We start from the raw sequence: 16,665 nt of genomic DNA, 5'->3' as shown, positions 1-16,665 counted from the left end.
GGGGACAGCCCCCAGTAAAGTCAGAGGTGAGAGCACAAAGCAATAAAGTAGGCAGACTCTGGTTTTTTGGGGGAAAATGCTCGAGAATATCCGGGCGGACTCCTGAGGCTCGATCCCGCCTTTGCGTATGCCGAGCCTCCTTCCTCATGACCTTTGTCATGAGCAGAATGCCTCACCGGCTCCCGGCAATTTGTTACTTTCCTTCCCAAAAGAGACCTATTAAACAACACCCCACTTTCTTCACACAGGTTACTAGTACCAGAAGGAGCCATGTGAACCTTATGCTAAAAAAATCATAACTGCTTTTTTTTTTCACCTACCTAGTGGCTCTCTAATGGACTAATCTAAGACTTCCTTTATTTTTCATGTCTTTTGAAATTTCCTAGGGCTGACTTACTCCACTCTGTATAATAGGCTCCAGTTTCATCCATCTCATTAGAACTGATTCAAATGCATTCTTTTTAATGGCTGAGTAATATTCCATTGTGTATATGTACCACAGGTTTCCTATCCACTTGTCTGCCGATGGACATCTAGATTGCTTCCATGTCCTGGCTATTGTAAACAGTGCTACCATGAACATTGGGGTACACGTGTCTCTTTCAATTCTGGTTTCCTCGGTGTATATACCCAGCAGTGGGATTGCTGGGTTGTATGGCAGTTCTATTTCGTTTTTTAAGGAATCTCCACACTGTTCTTCATAGTGGCTGTACTAGTTTGCATTCCCACCAACAGTGTAACGGGTTTCCCTTTTCTCTGCACCCTCTCCAGCATTTATTGTTTGTAGACTTTTTGATAGCAGCCATTCTGACCAGCGTGAGATGGTACCTCATTGTGCTTTTAATTTGCATTTCTCTGATAATGAGTGATGTTGAGCATCTTTTCGTGTGTTTGTTAGCCACCTTATGTCTTCTTTGGAGAAATGTCTGTTTAGTTTTTTGGTCCATTTTTTGATTGGGTCACTTATTTTTCTGGAATTGAGCTGCATGAGTTATTTGTATATTTTGGAGATTGATTCTTTGTCAGTTGCTTCATTTGCTATTATTTTCTCCCATTCTGAAGGCTGTCTTTTCACCTTGCCTATAGTTTCCTTCGTTGTGCAAAAGCTTTTAAGTTTAATTAGGTCCCATTTGTTTATTTTTGCTTTTATTTCCACTACTCTGGGAGGTGGGTCATAGAGGATCCTGCTGTGATTTATGTCAGAGAGTGTTTTGCCTATGTTTTCCACTAGGAGTTTTATAGTTTCTGGTCTTACATTTGGATCTTTAATCCATTTTGAGTTTATTTTTGTGTATGGTGTTAGAAAGTGTTCTAGTTTCATTCTTTTACAAGTGGTTGACCAGTTTACCAGCACCACTTGTTAAAGAGTTTGTCTTTTTTCCATCGTATATTCTTGCCTCCTTTGTCAAAGATAAGGTGTCTGTGGGTGCGTGGGTTTATCTCTGGGATTTCTATTTTGTTCCATTGATCTATATTTCTGTCTTTGTGCCAGTACCATACTGTCTTGACGACTGTGGCTTTGTAGTAGAACCTGAAGTCAGGCAGGTTGATTCCTCCAATTCCATTCTTCTTTCTCAAGATTGCTTTGGCTCTTTGAGGTTTTTTGTATTTCCATACAAATTGTGAAATTATTTGTTCTAGTTCTGTGAAAAATACCATTGGTAGCTTGATAGGGATTGCATTGAATCTATAGATTGCTTTGGGTAGTATATTCATTTTCACTATATTGATTCTTCCAATCCATGAACATGGTATATTTCTCCATCTATTTGTGTCATCTTTTATTTCTTTCATCAGTGTTTTCTACATATAGGTCTTTAGTTTCTTTAGGTAGATTTATTCCTAAGTATTTTATTCTTTTCATCACAATGGTGAATGGAATTATTTCCTTAATTTCTCTTTCTGTTTTCTCATTGTTAGTGTGTAGGAATGCAAGGGATTTGTGTGTGTTGATTTTATATCCTGCAACGTTACTATATTAATTGATTAGCTCTAGTAATTTTCTGGTGGTGTCTTTTGGGTTTTCTATGAAGAGGATCATGTCATCTGTAAACAGTGAGAGTTTTCCTTCTTCTTTTCCAATCTGGATTCCTTTTATTTCTTTTTCTTCTCTGATTGCTGCGGCTAAAACTTCCAAAACTATGTTGAATAGTAGTGGTGACAGTGGGCACCCTTGTTTTGTTCCTCACTTTAGGGGAAATGCTTTCAATTTTTCACCATTGAGGATAATGTTTGCTGTGGGTTTATCATATATGGCTTATATTATGTTGAGGTATGTTCCTTTTATGCCTGCTTTCTGGAGGGTTTTTTATCATAAACGGATGTTGAATTTTGTCAAAGGCTTTCTTTGCATCTATTGAGATAATCATATAGTTTTTATCTTTCAATTTGTTAATGTGGTGTATCACATTGATTGATTTGCAAATATTGAAGAATCCTTGCATCCCTGGGATAAAGTTCTCTTGGTCATGATATATGATCTTTTTAATATGTTGTTGGATTCTGTTTGCTAGAATTTTTTAAAGAATTTTTGCATCTATGTTCATCAGTGATTTTGGCCTGTAGTTTTCTTTTTTGTGTGTGGCATCTTTGTCTGGTTTTGGTATTAGGGTGATTGTGGCCTCATAGAATGAGTTTGGCAGTTTACCTTCCTCTGCAATTTTCTGGAAAACTTTGAGTAGGATAGGTGTTAGCTCTTCTCTCAATTTTTGGTAGAATTCAGCTGTGAAGCCATCTGGTCCTGGGCTTTTGTTTGTTGGAAGATTTCTGATTACAGTTTTGATTTCTGTGCTTGTGATGAGTCTGTTAAGGTTTTCTATTTCTTCCTGGTTCAGTTTTGGAAGGTTATACTTTTCTAAAAATTTGTTCATTTCTTCCAAGTTGTCCATTTTATTGGCATATAGTTTCTTATAGTAGTCTCTTATGATCCTTTGTATTTCTGTGTTGTCTGTTGTGATTTCTCCATTTTCATTTCTAATTTTGTTGATTTGATTCTTCTCTCTTTTTTTCTTGATGAGTCTGCCTAATGGTTTGTCTATTTTATTTATCTTCTCAAAGAACCAGCTTTTAGCTTTGTTGATTTTTGCTATGGTCTCTTTAGGTGTAAAGTTAGGTTATTTATTTGATTTTTCTCTTGTTGCTTGAGGTAAGCTTGTATTGCTATGAACCTTCCCCTTGGCACTGCTTTTACTGAATCCCACAGGTTTTGGGGTGTCGTGTTTTCATTTTCATTCGTTTCTTTGTATATTTTGATTTCTTCTTTGATTTCTTCTGTGATTTGTTGGTTATTCAGAAGCATGTGGTTTAGCCTCCATATGTTTGCATTAATAGTTTTTTCCTGTAGTTGACATTTAATCTTACCACATTGTGATCAGCAAAGATACTTGGAATGACTTCATTTTTTTTTGAATTTACCAAGGCTAGATTTATGGCCCAGGATGTAAGCTATCCTGGAGAATGTTCCGTGTGCACTTGAGAAAAAGGTGAAATTCATTGTTTTAGGGTGAAATGTCCTATAAATATCAATTAGGTCTAACTGGTCCATTGTATCATTTAAAGTTTGTGTATCTTTGTTAATTTTCCGTTTAGTTGATCTATCCATAGGTGTGACTGGGGTATTAAAGTCTCCTACTATTATTGTGTTACTGTTAATTTCCCCTTTCATACCTGTTAGCATTTGCCTCAGAGAAGGCAATGGCACCCCACTACAGTACTCTTGCCTGGAAAATCCCATGGACGAAAGAGCTTGGTAGGCTGCAGTCCATGGGGTCGCTAGAGTCGGACACGACTGAGCAACTTTACTTTCACTTTTCACTTTCATGCACTGGAGAAGGAAATGGCAACCCACTCCAGTGTTCTTCCTTGGAGAATCCCAGGGACGGGGAAGCCTGGTGGGCTGCCATCTCTGCAGTCGCACAGAGTCGGACACGACTGAAGTGACTTAGCAGCAGCAGCAGCTGCATTTGCCTTACATGTTGTGGTGCTCCTATGTTTAGTTCAGTTCAGTCACTCAGTCATATCCAACTCTTTGCGACCCCGTGGACTGCAGCACGCCAGGCTTCCCTGTCCATCACCAACTCCTGGAGTTTACCCAAACTCATGTCCATTGAGTCGGTGATGCCATCCAACCATCTCATCCTTTGTTGTCCCCTTCTCCTCCCACCTTCAGTCTTTCCCAGCATCAGGTCTTTTCCAATAAGTCAGTTCTTTGTGTCAGGTAGCCCAAGTACTGGAGTTTCAGCTTCAACATCACTTCTTCCAGTGAACACCCAGGACTGATCTCCTTTAGGGTGGACTGTTTGGATCTCCTTGCAGTCCAATGGACTCTCAAGAGTCTTCTCCAACACCACAGTTCAAAAGCATCAATTCTTTGGCACTCAGCTTTCTTTACAGTCTAACTCTCACATCCATACATGACTACTGGAAAAACCATACCCTTGATTAGACAGACCTTTGTTCACAAAGTAATGTCTCTGCTTTTTAATATGCTGTCTAAGTTGGTCATAACTTTCCTTCCAAGGAGTAAGCATCTTTTAATTTCATGGCTGCAATCACCATCTGCAGTGATTTTCAGTTCAGTTCAGTTCAGTCACTCAGTCATGTCCGACTCTTTGCGACCCCATGAATCGCAGCACACCAGGCCTCCCTGTCCATCACCAACTCCCGGAGTTCACTCAGACTCACATCCATCGAGTCAGTGATGCCATCCAGCCATCTCATCCTCTGTTGTGCCCTTCTCCTCCTGCCCCCAATCCCTCCCAGCATCAGAGTCTTTTCCAATGAGTCAACTCTTCGAATGTGGTGGCCAAAGTACTGGAGTTTCAGCTTCAGCATCATTCCCTCCAAAGAAATCCCAGGGCTGATCTCTGCCCCCCAAATAAAGTCAGCCACTGTTTCCACTGTTTCCCCATCTATCTGCCACGAAGTGATGGACCAGATGCCATGATCTTAGTTTTCTGAATGTTGAGCTTTAAGCCAGCTTTTTCACTCTCCTCTTTCACTTTCCTCAAGAAGCTCTTTAGTTATTCTTCACTTTCTGCCATAAGGCTGGTGTCATCTGCTTATGTGAGGTTATTGATATTTCTCCGAGCAATCTGGATTCCAGCTGGTGCTTCATCCAGCCAAGCATTTCTCATGATGTACTCTGCATAGAAGTTAAATAAGCAGGGTGACAATATACAGCCTTGACATACTCCTTTTCCTATTTGGAACCAGTCTGTTGTTCCATGTCCAGTACTAAGTGTTGCTTCCTGACCTGCATATAGGTTTCTCAAGAGGCAGGTCAGGTGGTCTGCTTTCCCATCTCTTTCATAACTTTCCACAGTTTATTGTGATCCACACAGTCAAAGGTTTTGGCATAGTCAATAAACCAGAAATAGATGTTTTTCTGGAACTCTCTTGCTTTTTTGATGATCCAGTGGATGTTGGCAATTTGATCTCTGATTCTTCTGCCTTTTCTAAATCCAGCTTGAACATCTGGAACTTCACAGTTCACGTATTGCTGAAGCCTGGCTTGGAGAATTTTGAGCGTTACTTTGCTAGCAGGTGAGATGAGTGCAATTGTGCACTAGTTTGAGCATTCTTTGGCATTGCCTTTCTTTGGGATTGGAATGAAAACGGATCTTTTCCAGTCCTGTGGCCACTGCTGAGTTTTCCAAATTTGCTGGCATATTGAGTGCAGCACTTTCACAGCATCATCTTTTAGGATTTGAAATAGCTCAACTGGAATTCCATCATCTCCACCAGCTTTGTTCATAGTGATGCTTTTTAAGGCCCACTTGACTTCACATTCCAGGATGTCTGGCTCTAGTTGAGTGATCATACCATCATGATTATCTGGGTCCTGAAGGTCTTTTTTGTACAGTTTTTCTGTGTATTCTTGCCACCTCTTCTTAATATCTTCTGCTTCTGTTAGGTCCATACCTTTTCTGTCCTTTATTATTTTTTTTTCCTTTATTTATTTAAAAAAATTTTAATTTAATAATTTTAAAACATGTGTTCCCCATCCTGAACCCTCCTTTTCTGTCCTTTATTAAGCCCATCTTTGCATGAATTGTTCCTTTGGTACCTCTAATTTTCTTGAAGAGATCTCTAGTCTTTCACATTCTCTCCCATTCCCATTTCCTCTACTTTTTTGCGTTGATCACTGAGGAAGGCTTTCTTATCTCTCCTTGCTATTCTTTGGAACTCTCCATTCAAATGGGTATATCTTTTCTTTTCTTCTTTGCTTTTCACTTCTCTTCTTTTCACAGCTATTTGTAAATCCTCCTCAGACAGCCATTTTGCTTTCTTTGCATTTCTTTTTCTTGGGGATGGTCTTGCTCCCTGTCCCCTGTACAATGTCATGAACCTCCATCCATAGTTCATCAAGCACTCTGTCTATCAGATCTAGTCCCTTAAATCTATCTCTCACTTCCACTGTATAATCATAAGGGATTTGATTTAGGTCATTTGATTTAGACCTGAATGGTCTATTGGTTTTCCCTACTTTCTTCAATTTAAGTCTGAATTTGGCAAGTGCATATATATTTATAATTGTTATATCTTCTTCTTGGATTTATCATTTGATCATTATGTAGTGTCCTTCTTTGTCTCTTTTCATGGCCTTTATTTCAAAGTCTATTTTATCTGATGTGCGTATTGCTACTCCTGCTTTATTTTGGGTGAAATATCTTTTTCCAGCCCTTTGTTTTCAGTCTGTATGTGTCCCTTGGTTTGCTGTGGGTCTTTTGTACACAGCATATATAGGGGTCTTGTTTTTGTATCCATTCAGCCAGTCTTTGTCTTTTGGTTGGGAGCATTCAGTCCATTTACATTTAAGGTAATTGTTGATTTTGGGTTAGAGTTTAAAAACCTTTTCTGTGTTTCCTGTCTAGAGAAGATCCTATAGCATTTGTTGAAGAGCTGGTTTGGTGGTGCTGAGTTCTCTCAGCTTTTGCTTGTTTGTAAAACTTTTGATTTCTCCTTCATATTTGAATGATATCCTTATGGGTACAGTAATCTGGGTTGTAGTTTTTTCTCTTTCATCACTTTAATTATGTCCTGCCATTCCCTTCTGGTCTGAAGAGTTTGTACTGAAAGATCAGCTGTTATCCTTATGGGAATCCCCTTGTGTGTTATTTGTTGCCTTTCCCTTGCTGCTTTTAATATTTGCTCTTTTGTGTTTGATCTTCGTTAATTTGATTAGTATATCTTGAGGTGTTTCACCTTGGGTTTATCTTGTTTGGGACTCTCTGGGTTTCTTGGACTTGGATGGCTATTTACTTCCCTATTTTAGGGAAGTTTTCAACTATTATCTCAAGTATTTTCTCATGGCCTTTCTTTTTGTCTTCTTCTTCTGGGACTGCTATGATTCGAATGTTGGGGTGTTTGACATTATCCCAGAGGTCTCTGAGCTTGTCCTCATTTCTTTTAATTATTTTTGCCTCTTTGCTTCATTTATTTCCACCATTCTATCTTCCACGTCACTTATCCTATCTTCTGCCTCAGTTATTCTACTGTTGGTTCCCTCCAGAGTGCTTTTGATCTCAGTTATTGCATTATTCATGATCGATTAGACCTTTTTTTTTCTTCTAGGTCCTTGTTTAACATTTCTTGCATCTTCTCAATCCTTGTCTCTAATCTATTTATCTGTAACTCCATTTTGTTTTCTGATTTTGGATCATCTTTACTATCATTATTCTGAATTCTTTTTCAGGTAGACTCCCTATCTCCTCCTCTTTTGTTTGGTTTGGTGGGCATTTATCATGTTCCTTTACCTGCTGAATATTTCTCTGCCTTTTCATCTTGTTTAGATTGCTCTGCTTGGGGTGGCCTTTCTGTATGCTGGAAGTCTGTGGTTCCTCTTTATTGTGGAGGTTGCTCTCTGTGGGTGGGGTTGGACTAGTGGCTTGTCAAGGTTTCCTGGTTAGGGAAGTTTGCATCAGTGTTCCGCTGGGTGGAGCTGGATCTCTTCTCTCTGGAGTGCAATGAAGTGTCCAGTAGTGAGTTTTGAGGTGTCTGTGGGTTTGGTGTGACTTTGGGCAGCCTGTATTTTAATGCTCAGGGCTATGTTCCTGTGTTGCTGGAGAATTAGCTTGGTATGTCTTGCTCTGCAACTTATTAGCTCTTGGGTGGGGTTTGGTTTCAGTGTAGGTATGGAGGCTTTGGATGAGCTCTTGTTGATTAATGTTCCCTGGAGTCAGGAGTTTTCTGGTATTCTCAAGTTTTGGATTTAAGTCTCCTGCCTCTGGCTTTCAGTCTTATTCTTACATTAGCCTCAAGGCTTCTCCATCCATACAGCACTGATGACAAAACATCTAGGTTAATGGTGAAAAGATTCTCCACAGTGAGGGACACCCAGAGAGGTTCACAGAGTTACATGGAGAACAGAAGAGGGAGGAGGGTGATAGAGGTGACCAAGAGGAGAAAGGGGGAAATCAAAAGGGGAGAGACCAGTGTGGCTAGTCATCAATTCCCTATGTGCTCTCCACAGTCTGGAACACCCAGAGAGGTTCACAGAGTTATATAGAGAAGAGAAGAGGGAGGAAGGAGATAGAGGTGACCAGGAGGAGAAGAGGGGCAGTCAAAAGGGGAGAGACCAATCTAGCCAATAAGAAGTTCCCTAAGTAACAGACTGATTCCAAATAGGAAAAGGAGTTCGTCAAGGCTGTATGTTGTCACCCTGTTTATTTAACTTACATGCAGAGTACATCATGAGAAACTCTGGCCTGGAAGAAACACAAACTGGAATCAAGACTGCCAGGAGAAATATCAATAACCTCAGATATGCAGATGACACCACCCTTATGGCAGAAAGTGAAGAGGAACTCAAAAGCCTCTTGATGAAAGTGAAAGTGGAGAGTTAAAAAGTTGGCTTAAAGCCCAACATTCAGAAAACGAAGATCATGGCATCCGGTCCCACCACTTCATGGGAAATAGATGGGGAAACAGTGGAAACAGTGTCAGACTTTATTTTTCTGGGCTCCAAAATCACTGCAGATGGTGACTGCAGCCATGAAATTAAAAGACCCTTACTCCTTGGAAGGAAAGTTATGACCAACCTAGATAGCATGTTCAAAAGCAGAGACATTACTTTGCCAACAAAGGTTCATCTAGTCAAGGCTATAGTTTTTCCTGTGGTCATGTGTGGATGTGAGAGTTGGACTGTGAAGAAGGCTGAGTGCTGAAGAATTGATGCTTTTGAACTGTGGTGTTGGAGAAGATTCTTGAGAGTCCCTTGGACTGCAAAGAGATCCAACCAGTCCATTCTGAAGGAGATCAGCCCTGGGATTTCTTTGGAAGGAATGATGCTAAAGCTGAAACTCCAGTATTTTGGCCACCTCATGCGAAGAGTTGACTCTGGAAAAGACTCTGATGCTGGGAGGGGTTGGGGGCAGGAGGAGAAGGGGACAACAGAGGATGAGATGGCTGGATGGCACCACTGACTCGATGGACGTGAGTCTGAGTGAACTCCGGGAGTTGGTGATGGACAGGGAGGCCTGGAGTGCTGCGATTCATGGGGTCGCAAAGAGTCAGACACGACTGAGCGACTGATCTGATCTGAAGTGTTCTCCACAGCCCGGCACACCCAGAGAGATTCACAAAGTTAAGTAGAGAAGAGAAGGGGGAGGGAGGAGATAGAGGTGACCTGGGGGAGAAAAGGGAGAGTCAAAAGGTGAAATAGCAATCAAGGCAGTAATCACACCCCTAAGTAAAAATGGGTACTGAAGGTTAGATTCTTAGAGGTACAAAATTGACAACAAATATCAAAAAGCAAAGATTAAAAATCTAGAGTAGAGGTTGCTAACGCTAAGTATGATCCCATTGCCATTTACTTTGTTGTTTTGGGTTCGAGTTTATACACCTTTTCTGTGTTTCCTGTCTAGAGAAGATCCTATAGCATTTGTTGAAGAGCTGGTTTGGTGGTGCTGAATTCTCTCAGCTTTTGCTTGCCTGTAAAGCTTTTGATTTCTCTTTCATATTCGAATGAGATCCTTGCTGGGGTATAATAATCTGGGTTGTAGGTTTTTCTCTTTCATCACTTTAAGTATGTCCTGCCATTCCCTTCTGGCCTGAAGAGTTTGTACTGAAAGATCAGCTGTTATCCTTATGGGGATCCCCTTGTGTGTTATTTGTTGCCTTTCCCTTGCTGCTTTTAATATTTGCTCTTTTGTGTTTGATCTTCGTTAATTTGATTAATATGTCTTCGAGTGTTTCACCTTGGGTTTATCCTGTTTTGGACTCTCTAGATTTCTTGGACTTGAGTGGCTATTTCCTTCCCCATTTTAGGGAAGTTTTCAACTATTATCTCCTCAAGTATTTTCTCATGGCCTTTCTTTTTGTCTTCTTCTTCTGGGACTCCTATGATTCAAATGTTGGGGCGTTTGACATTGTCCCAGAGGTCTCTGAGGTTGTCCTCATTTCTTTTAATTCTTTTTCTTTTTTGCTCTTTGCTTCATTTATTTCCACCATTCTGTCTTCCACCTCACTTAATCTATCTTCTGCCTTAGTTATTCTACTGTTTGATCTCAGTTATTGCATTATTCATCATCGATTGACCCTTTTAAAATTCTTCTACGTCCTTGTTTAACATTTCTTGCATCTTCTCAATCCTTGTCTCTAATCTATTTATCTGTAACTCCGTTTTGTTTTCTGATTTTGGATCATCTTTACTATCATTATTCTGAATTCTTTTTCAGGTAGACTCCCTATCTCCTCCCCTTTTGTTTGGTTTGGTGGGCATTTATCATGTTCCTTTACCTGCTGAATATTTCTCTGCCTTTTCATCTTGTTTAGATTGCTCTGCTTGGGGTGGCCTTTCTGTGTGCTGGAAGTCTGTGGTTCCTCTTTATTGTGGAGGTTGCTCTCTGTGGGTGGGGTTGGACTAGTAGCTTGGCAAGGTTTCCTGGTTAGGGAAGTTTGCATCAGTGTTCCGCTGGGTGGAGCTGGATCTCTTCTCTCTGGAGTGCAATGAAGTGTCCAGTAGTGAGTTTTGAGGTGTCTGTGGGTTTGGTGTGACTTTGGGCAGCCTGTATTTTGATGCTCAGGGCTATGTTCCTGTGTTGCTGGAGAATTAGCTTGGTATGTCTTGCTCTGCAACTTGTTAGCTCTTGGGTGGGGTTTGGTTTCAGTGTAGGTGTGGAGGCTTTGGATGAGCTCTGGTTGATTAATGTTCCCTGGAGTCAGGAGTTTTCTGGTATTCTCAAGTTTTGGATTTAAGTCTCCTGCCTCTGGCTTTCAGTCTTATTCTTACAGTAGCCTCAAGGCTTCTCCATCCATACAGCACTGATGACAAAACATCTAGGTTAATGGTGAAAAGATTCTCCACAGTGAGGGACACCCAGAGAGGTTCACAGAGTTACATGGAGAACAGAAGAGGGAGGAGGGTGATAGAGGTGACCAAGAGGAGAAAGGGGGAAATCAAAAGGGGAGAGACCAGCGTGGCTAGTCATCAATTCCCTATGTGCTCTCCACAGTCTGGAACACCCAGAGAGGTTCACAGAGTTATATAGAGAAGAGAAGAGGGAGGAAGGAGATAGAGGTGACCAGGAGGAGAAGAGGGGCAGTCAAAAGGGGAGAGACCAATCTAGCCAATAAGAAGTTCCCTAAGTAACAGACTGGTTCCAAATAGGAAAAGGAGTTCGTCAAGGCTGTATGTTGTCACCCTGTTTATTTAACTTACATGCAGAGTACATCATGAGAAACTCTGGCCTGGAAGAAACACAAACTGGAATCAAGATTGCCAGGAGAAATATCAATAACCTCAGATATGCAGATGACACCACCCTTATGGCAGAAAGTGAAGAGGAACTCAAAAGCCTCTTGATGAAAGTGAAAGTGGAGAGTTAAAAAGTTGGCTTAAAGCCCAACATTCAGAAAACGAAGATCATGGCATCCGGTCCCACCACTTCATGGGAAATAGATGGGGAAACAGTGGAAACAGTGTCAGACTATTTTTCTGGGCTCCAAAATCACTGCAGATGGTGACTGCAGCCATGAAATTAAAAGACCCTTACTCCTTGGAAGGAAAGTTATGACCAACCTAGATAGCATGTTCAAAAGCAGAGACATTACTTTGCCAACAAAGGTTCATCTAGTCAAGGCTATAGTTTTTCCTGTGGTCATGTATGGATGTGAGAGTTGGACTGTGAAGAAGGCTGAGTGCTGAAGAATTGATGCTTTTGAACTGTGGTGTTGGAGAAGATTCTTGAGAGTCCCTTGGACTGCAAGGAGATCCAACCAGTCCATTCTGAAGGAGATCAGCCCTGGGATTTCTTTGGAAGGAATGATGCTAAAGCTGAAACTCCAGTATTTTGGCCACCTCATGCGAAGAGTTGACTCTGGAAAAGACTCTGATGCTGGGAGGGGTTGGGGGCAGGAGGAGAAGGGGACAACAGAGGATGAGATGGCTGGATGGCACCACTGACTCGATGGACGTGAGTCTGAGTGAACTCCGGGAGTTGGTGATGGACAGGGAGGCCTGGAGTGCCGCGATTCATGGGGTCGCAAAGAGTCAGACACGACTGAGCGACTGATCTGATCTGAAGTGTTCTCCACAGCCTGGCACACCCAGAGAGATTCACAAAGTTAAGTAGAGAAGAGAAGGGGGAGGGAGGAGATAGAGGTGACCTGGGGGAGAAAAGGGAGAGTCAAAAGGTGAAATAGCAATCAAGGCAGTAATCACACCCCTAAGTAAAAATGGGTACTGAAGATTAGATTCTTTTCAATTAGCAATAATCGCAGCTTGGATAAACCTCATTATCTACGATACTGCCACTGTGCAAAGCTGAAGATTAGAATCTTAAAGTTACAAAATTGATAACAAAAAGCAAAAAAACAAAGATTAAAAATCTAGAGTAGAGGTTTGACTCTCAAAAATACAATATGAAAGAGACAAAACAAAAATCACAAAAATTATAATATATATGTGAAATTTGCTTTAAAAATAGGGTCTTTTTTTTTGCAAGGTAATAGTAGGTTATAAAAATGAAAATTAAAAGAGTAATAAAGAACTTAAAAATAAAAAATTTTTAATTTAAAGATGAAAATTGTAAAATATATCTAGGAATTTCTCTGGAGCTGTTGAGGGCAGTGTGGGGTCAGTTCAGTTCCAGATAGTACCTTGTTCCAGCTTATACTTCTTTTCAAGGTCTATAGACCCCTTCCAATGTAATCAGTGCTAACTACAGGGTTTTAATCTGTTGCACCTGTCACTTCCAGAGCACCTCCCTCTTCTTTGTTTATTTTGGCTTCCTCTATTTGCAAGTCTCTTCAGTGTCTAATTTCCACCCTGACACAAGGGGGCGAAGGTGGCCACTTAATTAGGCTAACTTGTTCAGTTGTGTTGTGGGGAGGGAGGAACACCGCAAACAAATATCACTGGCATTTGTGGGGATTGCTTGCAGTGTCTGGGCCGCACTGGGTTTGCTGCCGCTCACGGCGTGTGTGCTTTCCTAGTCTACACTGCTCAGGCTCCAGGTTGCTCTGCAGGGGAACTCTCTAAAGTGGGACCTGGGTTGTGTGCACTTCCCGGGTCTAAGCTACTCAGGTTCAGGTGCTTGGGTACTCCACAAAGGCACAGACTTAGTTGGGCCTGCACTTTGTCCCCTTCCCAGGTCCGAGCAGCTCAGGCGACCAGGTGCTTGGTGAGCGCATTCTCCCAGCTGGTTGGTGCATCTTATCACCTCCTGGGTCCCAGCCCCTCAGTTTCCTGGGTGTACCGCAAGAGTGCCATCTCAGATGTGTCTCTTCTGGGGAGCTGATCTCTGACTGCGACCCTTCTGGCAGATGTCAACCGTCCAGGATCCCAGGAAGACTTGGTTAGCAACTGAGGGCCTGCTCACAGTTTGGTGGAGGATGCCTTCTCTGGGGCCGAGATTGCCCCTTACCTTCCGGCTCTGGCTGTTGCCTGCCTGCCTCTCTGCCTCCGGCGTGGGGATGGACTGGTCCACAACCCGCTAGCTCTCCTCTGGTATTTGCTCAGTCCTTTGTTCTGTGAGCAGGCCCGGCAGTGCCTTTGGTTAGAGCTTTCCGAGGGAAAGTTCTCTTTCTTTTTCTCTCTGCCTATCCCATAGTTTGGGTTGCTATCTCACGTTAGCTCCCTCAGATTGTCCTCAGGACATTCAGGCTTGGTCCTTACCCTAAGCATGCAGCCCACGACTCCCTGTTTAGCCCCTGCTCGCTGCTGGCCGACACAAGCGTATGGGCTACTTCTCCACTGGGAGTTGCAGTTAGGCGTGTAATCTGTGGGTTTTGGGTTTTTCCCTCCCGGGTATATTGCCCTCTGAGGTTCCAAAACTCCCCACAGACCTGCTGGTGACAGGGTTTCCTGGTGTTTGGAAACTTCTCCTCCTTCACGACTCCCTTCCTGGCATGGGTCTCTGTCCCTAACTCTTTTGTCTCTCTCTCTTTTTATCTATTTTGTCCTACCTGCTTTTGAAGGGAAAAGCTGCCTTTCTGGGTGCCTGGTGTCCTCCAGCGTTCAGAAGTTGTTGTGTGGAATTTGCTCAGTGTTCAAATGATCTTTCGATGAATTTGTGGGGGAGAACATGGTCTCCCCGTCCTACTCCTCCACCGTCTTAGGACCACCCCCCTTCACTCCCTTCTTATGTTTAGATAAACACCAGTAGATTATGAATGTTAACTATTTCTTTGTAGATTCCATTTACACTTTCCTATGGTTATATGCACATTACTGGATTGCCAAACTTCATTTTAATTCGTATTTCAAAGCACTGACTACTATTTTCACAAAATTTCCCACATTTGAAAACTTCAGGCTAATTTTAAGGTGGTTCTCTATGTGTTAACATTTTGCACACAAAAGTATTTTGAATTGTTTTTACAAATCTGTGCCATTCCTGTCAGGAGCCATGGATTGTGTTAATCACAACCTGCAGTTCATAACACTCTCTCACAGTTGGTGTCTTCACAGTCTACATTTATTGTTTATGAAGCCACTTTTCATAGTGTGTCTGCTTTCCACATTGTTAGGTTCTTTGACCTAAAACCTACATCCTGTATGTGGCCAATAGGAGAGCATAGAAAATCGTTTTCTGCACATAAAACTTCAGTGTTATGATCACAGGGATAGTTGCACTGAGAAGATGTTTGGACTAGGTGGTTTAACAAGAGAAAGTCAAGCTGTGTTGCCAGGAATATATGAAACAAAAACCTTGAAATACTTTGGTAAAATTTGGGTGGTCTCCATAAGTATTTCAGAAGAAAGAATGTGGAAACATCTCTTAGTATCTCATGCTTAGATTTCTGGAGAAGGTGACAAGGCTGGGATTGGGGAGGGGACCTAGTGATGTCACAGAAGAGGAAACATCCTTCGTTCTGAGAGAAATAGAGACATCCTCTGACAGCAGCTAACCATGTGCCAAATTTGACCAAAGACTCTCTCTCTTTCCTTCCAGACACTGATATCTGTGTGTAGCCAGAGTTACATTCCAGGATTCAGAAAAACCCCACAGGAAGGACAACCTGTTTGCTGCTTCCACTTGTGCATTGTGTCAAGAGATATGTTTCCAACCACACAGGTTAAATATTTCATAATGGTCTACAGTAACTCCACCTCCTACCTATTTCCATGGGAAGAATACTGAGCACTTTGGGAAAGGAGTCACTAGGCATTAGTTTCTCAATTCATGTATTTATGCATTTTTTGACGTCTTCATTTTTATTGCACTCAAATATATATCACATTAAAATTTATCATTTTAATTATTCTTGAGTACAATTCAAGGACATTAATAAATTTCTATTGCTGTACCACCTTTTCCACTGTTCTTCCACAGAACTTGTAACCTCTAACTTCATCAGTTACCATGAAACAGTTACTCTCAATTCCCTCATAAACATCATTCTACTTTCTGTGTCTATGAATCTGACTATTCTAAGTACTTTCATAAATAAAAGCATATTCCTCCCTTGGCATGTGGCTTCTTTCAAAAGGATAAGACTTTCAAGGTTCATGCATGTTGTAGCATATGGCAGATAAATTCATTTCTTTTTAAGGCAGGACATTCTTGCATTGTGTGTATGTACCTCATTTTGTTTAATCATTTCTCTCTCAATGGGCATCAGGGTTGTTTCCACTTTTTGGCTATTGTAAGTAATGCTGGTAAGATATTATCCAATTCACTGCCTTCAACTTTAGGGAGTATACACCTAGATGGGAATTGCTCACTCTAACAGTAATTCTGTGTTAAATTTTTAAGAACTGCCAGACTGTTTCTCACAGCAGCTGCACCATTTTACATTCCCATCAAGAAGGTACAAAAGTTCCATTTTAACTTTCTCAGCAACACTTTCTAATTTAATATGTCTGAATATTTCATCAGAGAAGATCAATATGCACACTGCACAAGATGGTATATTTTTATTTCCTACATATTTAAGTGTTTTACAAATAAAAATTGGGATAATGAAATGGTGAGTCTTCTCTCTCTCTAGATGCAGAGCAGTGTGCCCCATGCCCAGACCGAGAGTATCCAAACAGGGAAAGAAATCACTGCCTCCCCAGGGTTGTGACCTTCCTGGCGTTCGAGGGTTCTCTGGGGATGTCACTGGCCTGCACAGCTCTGTGCTTCTGTGTTCTCACGGCTGTAGTTTTGTGGGTCTTTTTGAAGCACCGAGACACCCCCATAGTCAAGGCCAATAACCGGGCTCTCAGCCATGTCC

The 16,665-nt window shown here is 41.6% G+C and overlaps 1 pseudogene; it reads right to left on the bottom strand.

Moving 5' to 3' along the window:
- Positions 1–12,638: 12,638 nt before the first annotated feature.
- On the bottom strand, positions 12,639–12,768 carry LOC113896767 (annotated as a pseudogene).
- Positions 12,769–16,665: the final 3,897 nt, after the last annotated feature.

Source organism: Bos indicus x Bos taurus, chromosome 7, assembly GCF_003369695.1.
Source record: "Bos indicus x Bos taurus breed Angus x Brahman F1 hybrid chromosome 7, Bos_hybrid_MaternalHap_v2.0, whole genome shotgun sequence".
NCBI lineage: Eukaryota > Metazoa > Chordata > Mammalia > Artiodactyla > Bovidae > Bos > Bos indicus x Bos taurus.
The sequence above is the reverse complement of the archived record's forward strand: the minus strand, read 5'-3'. Positions and strand labels throughout refer to the sequence as shown.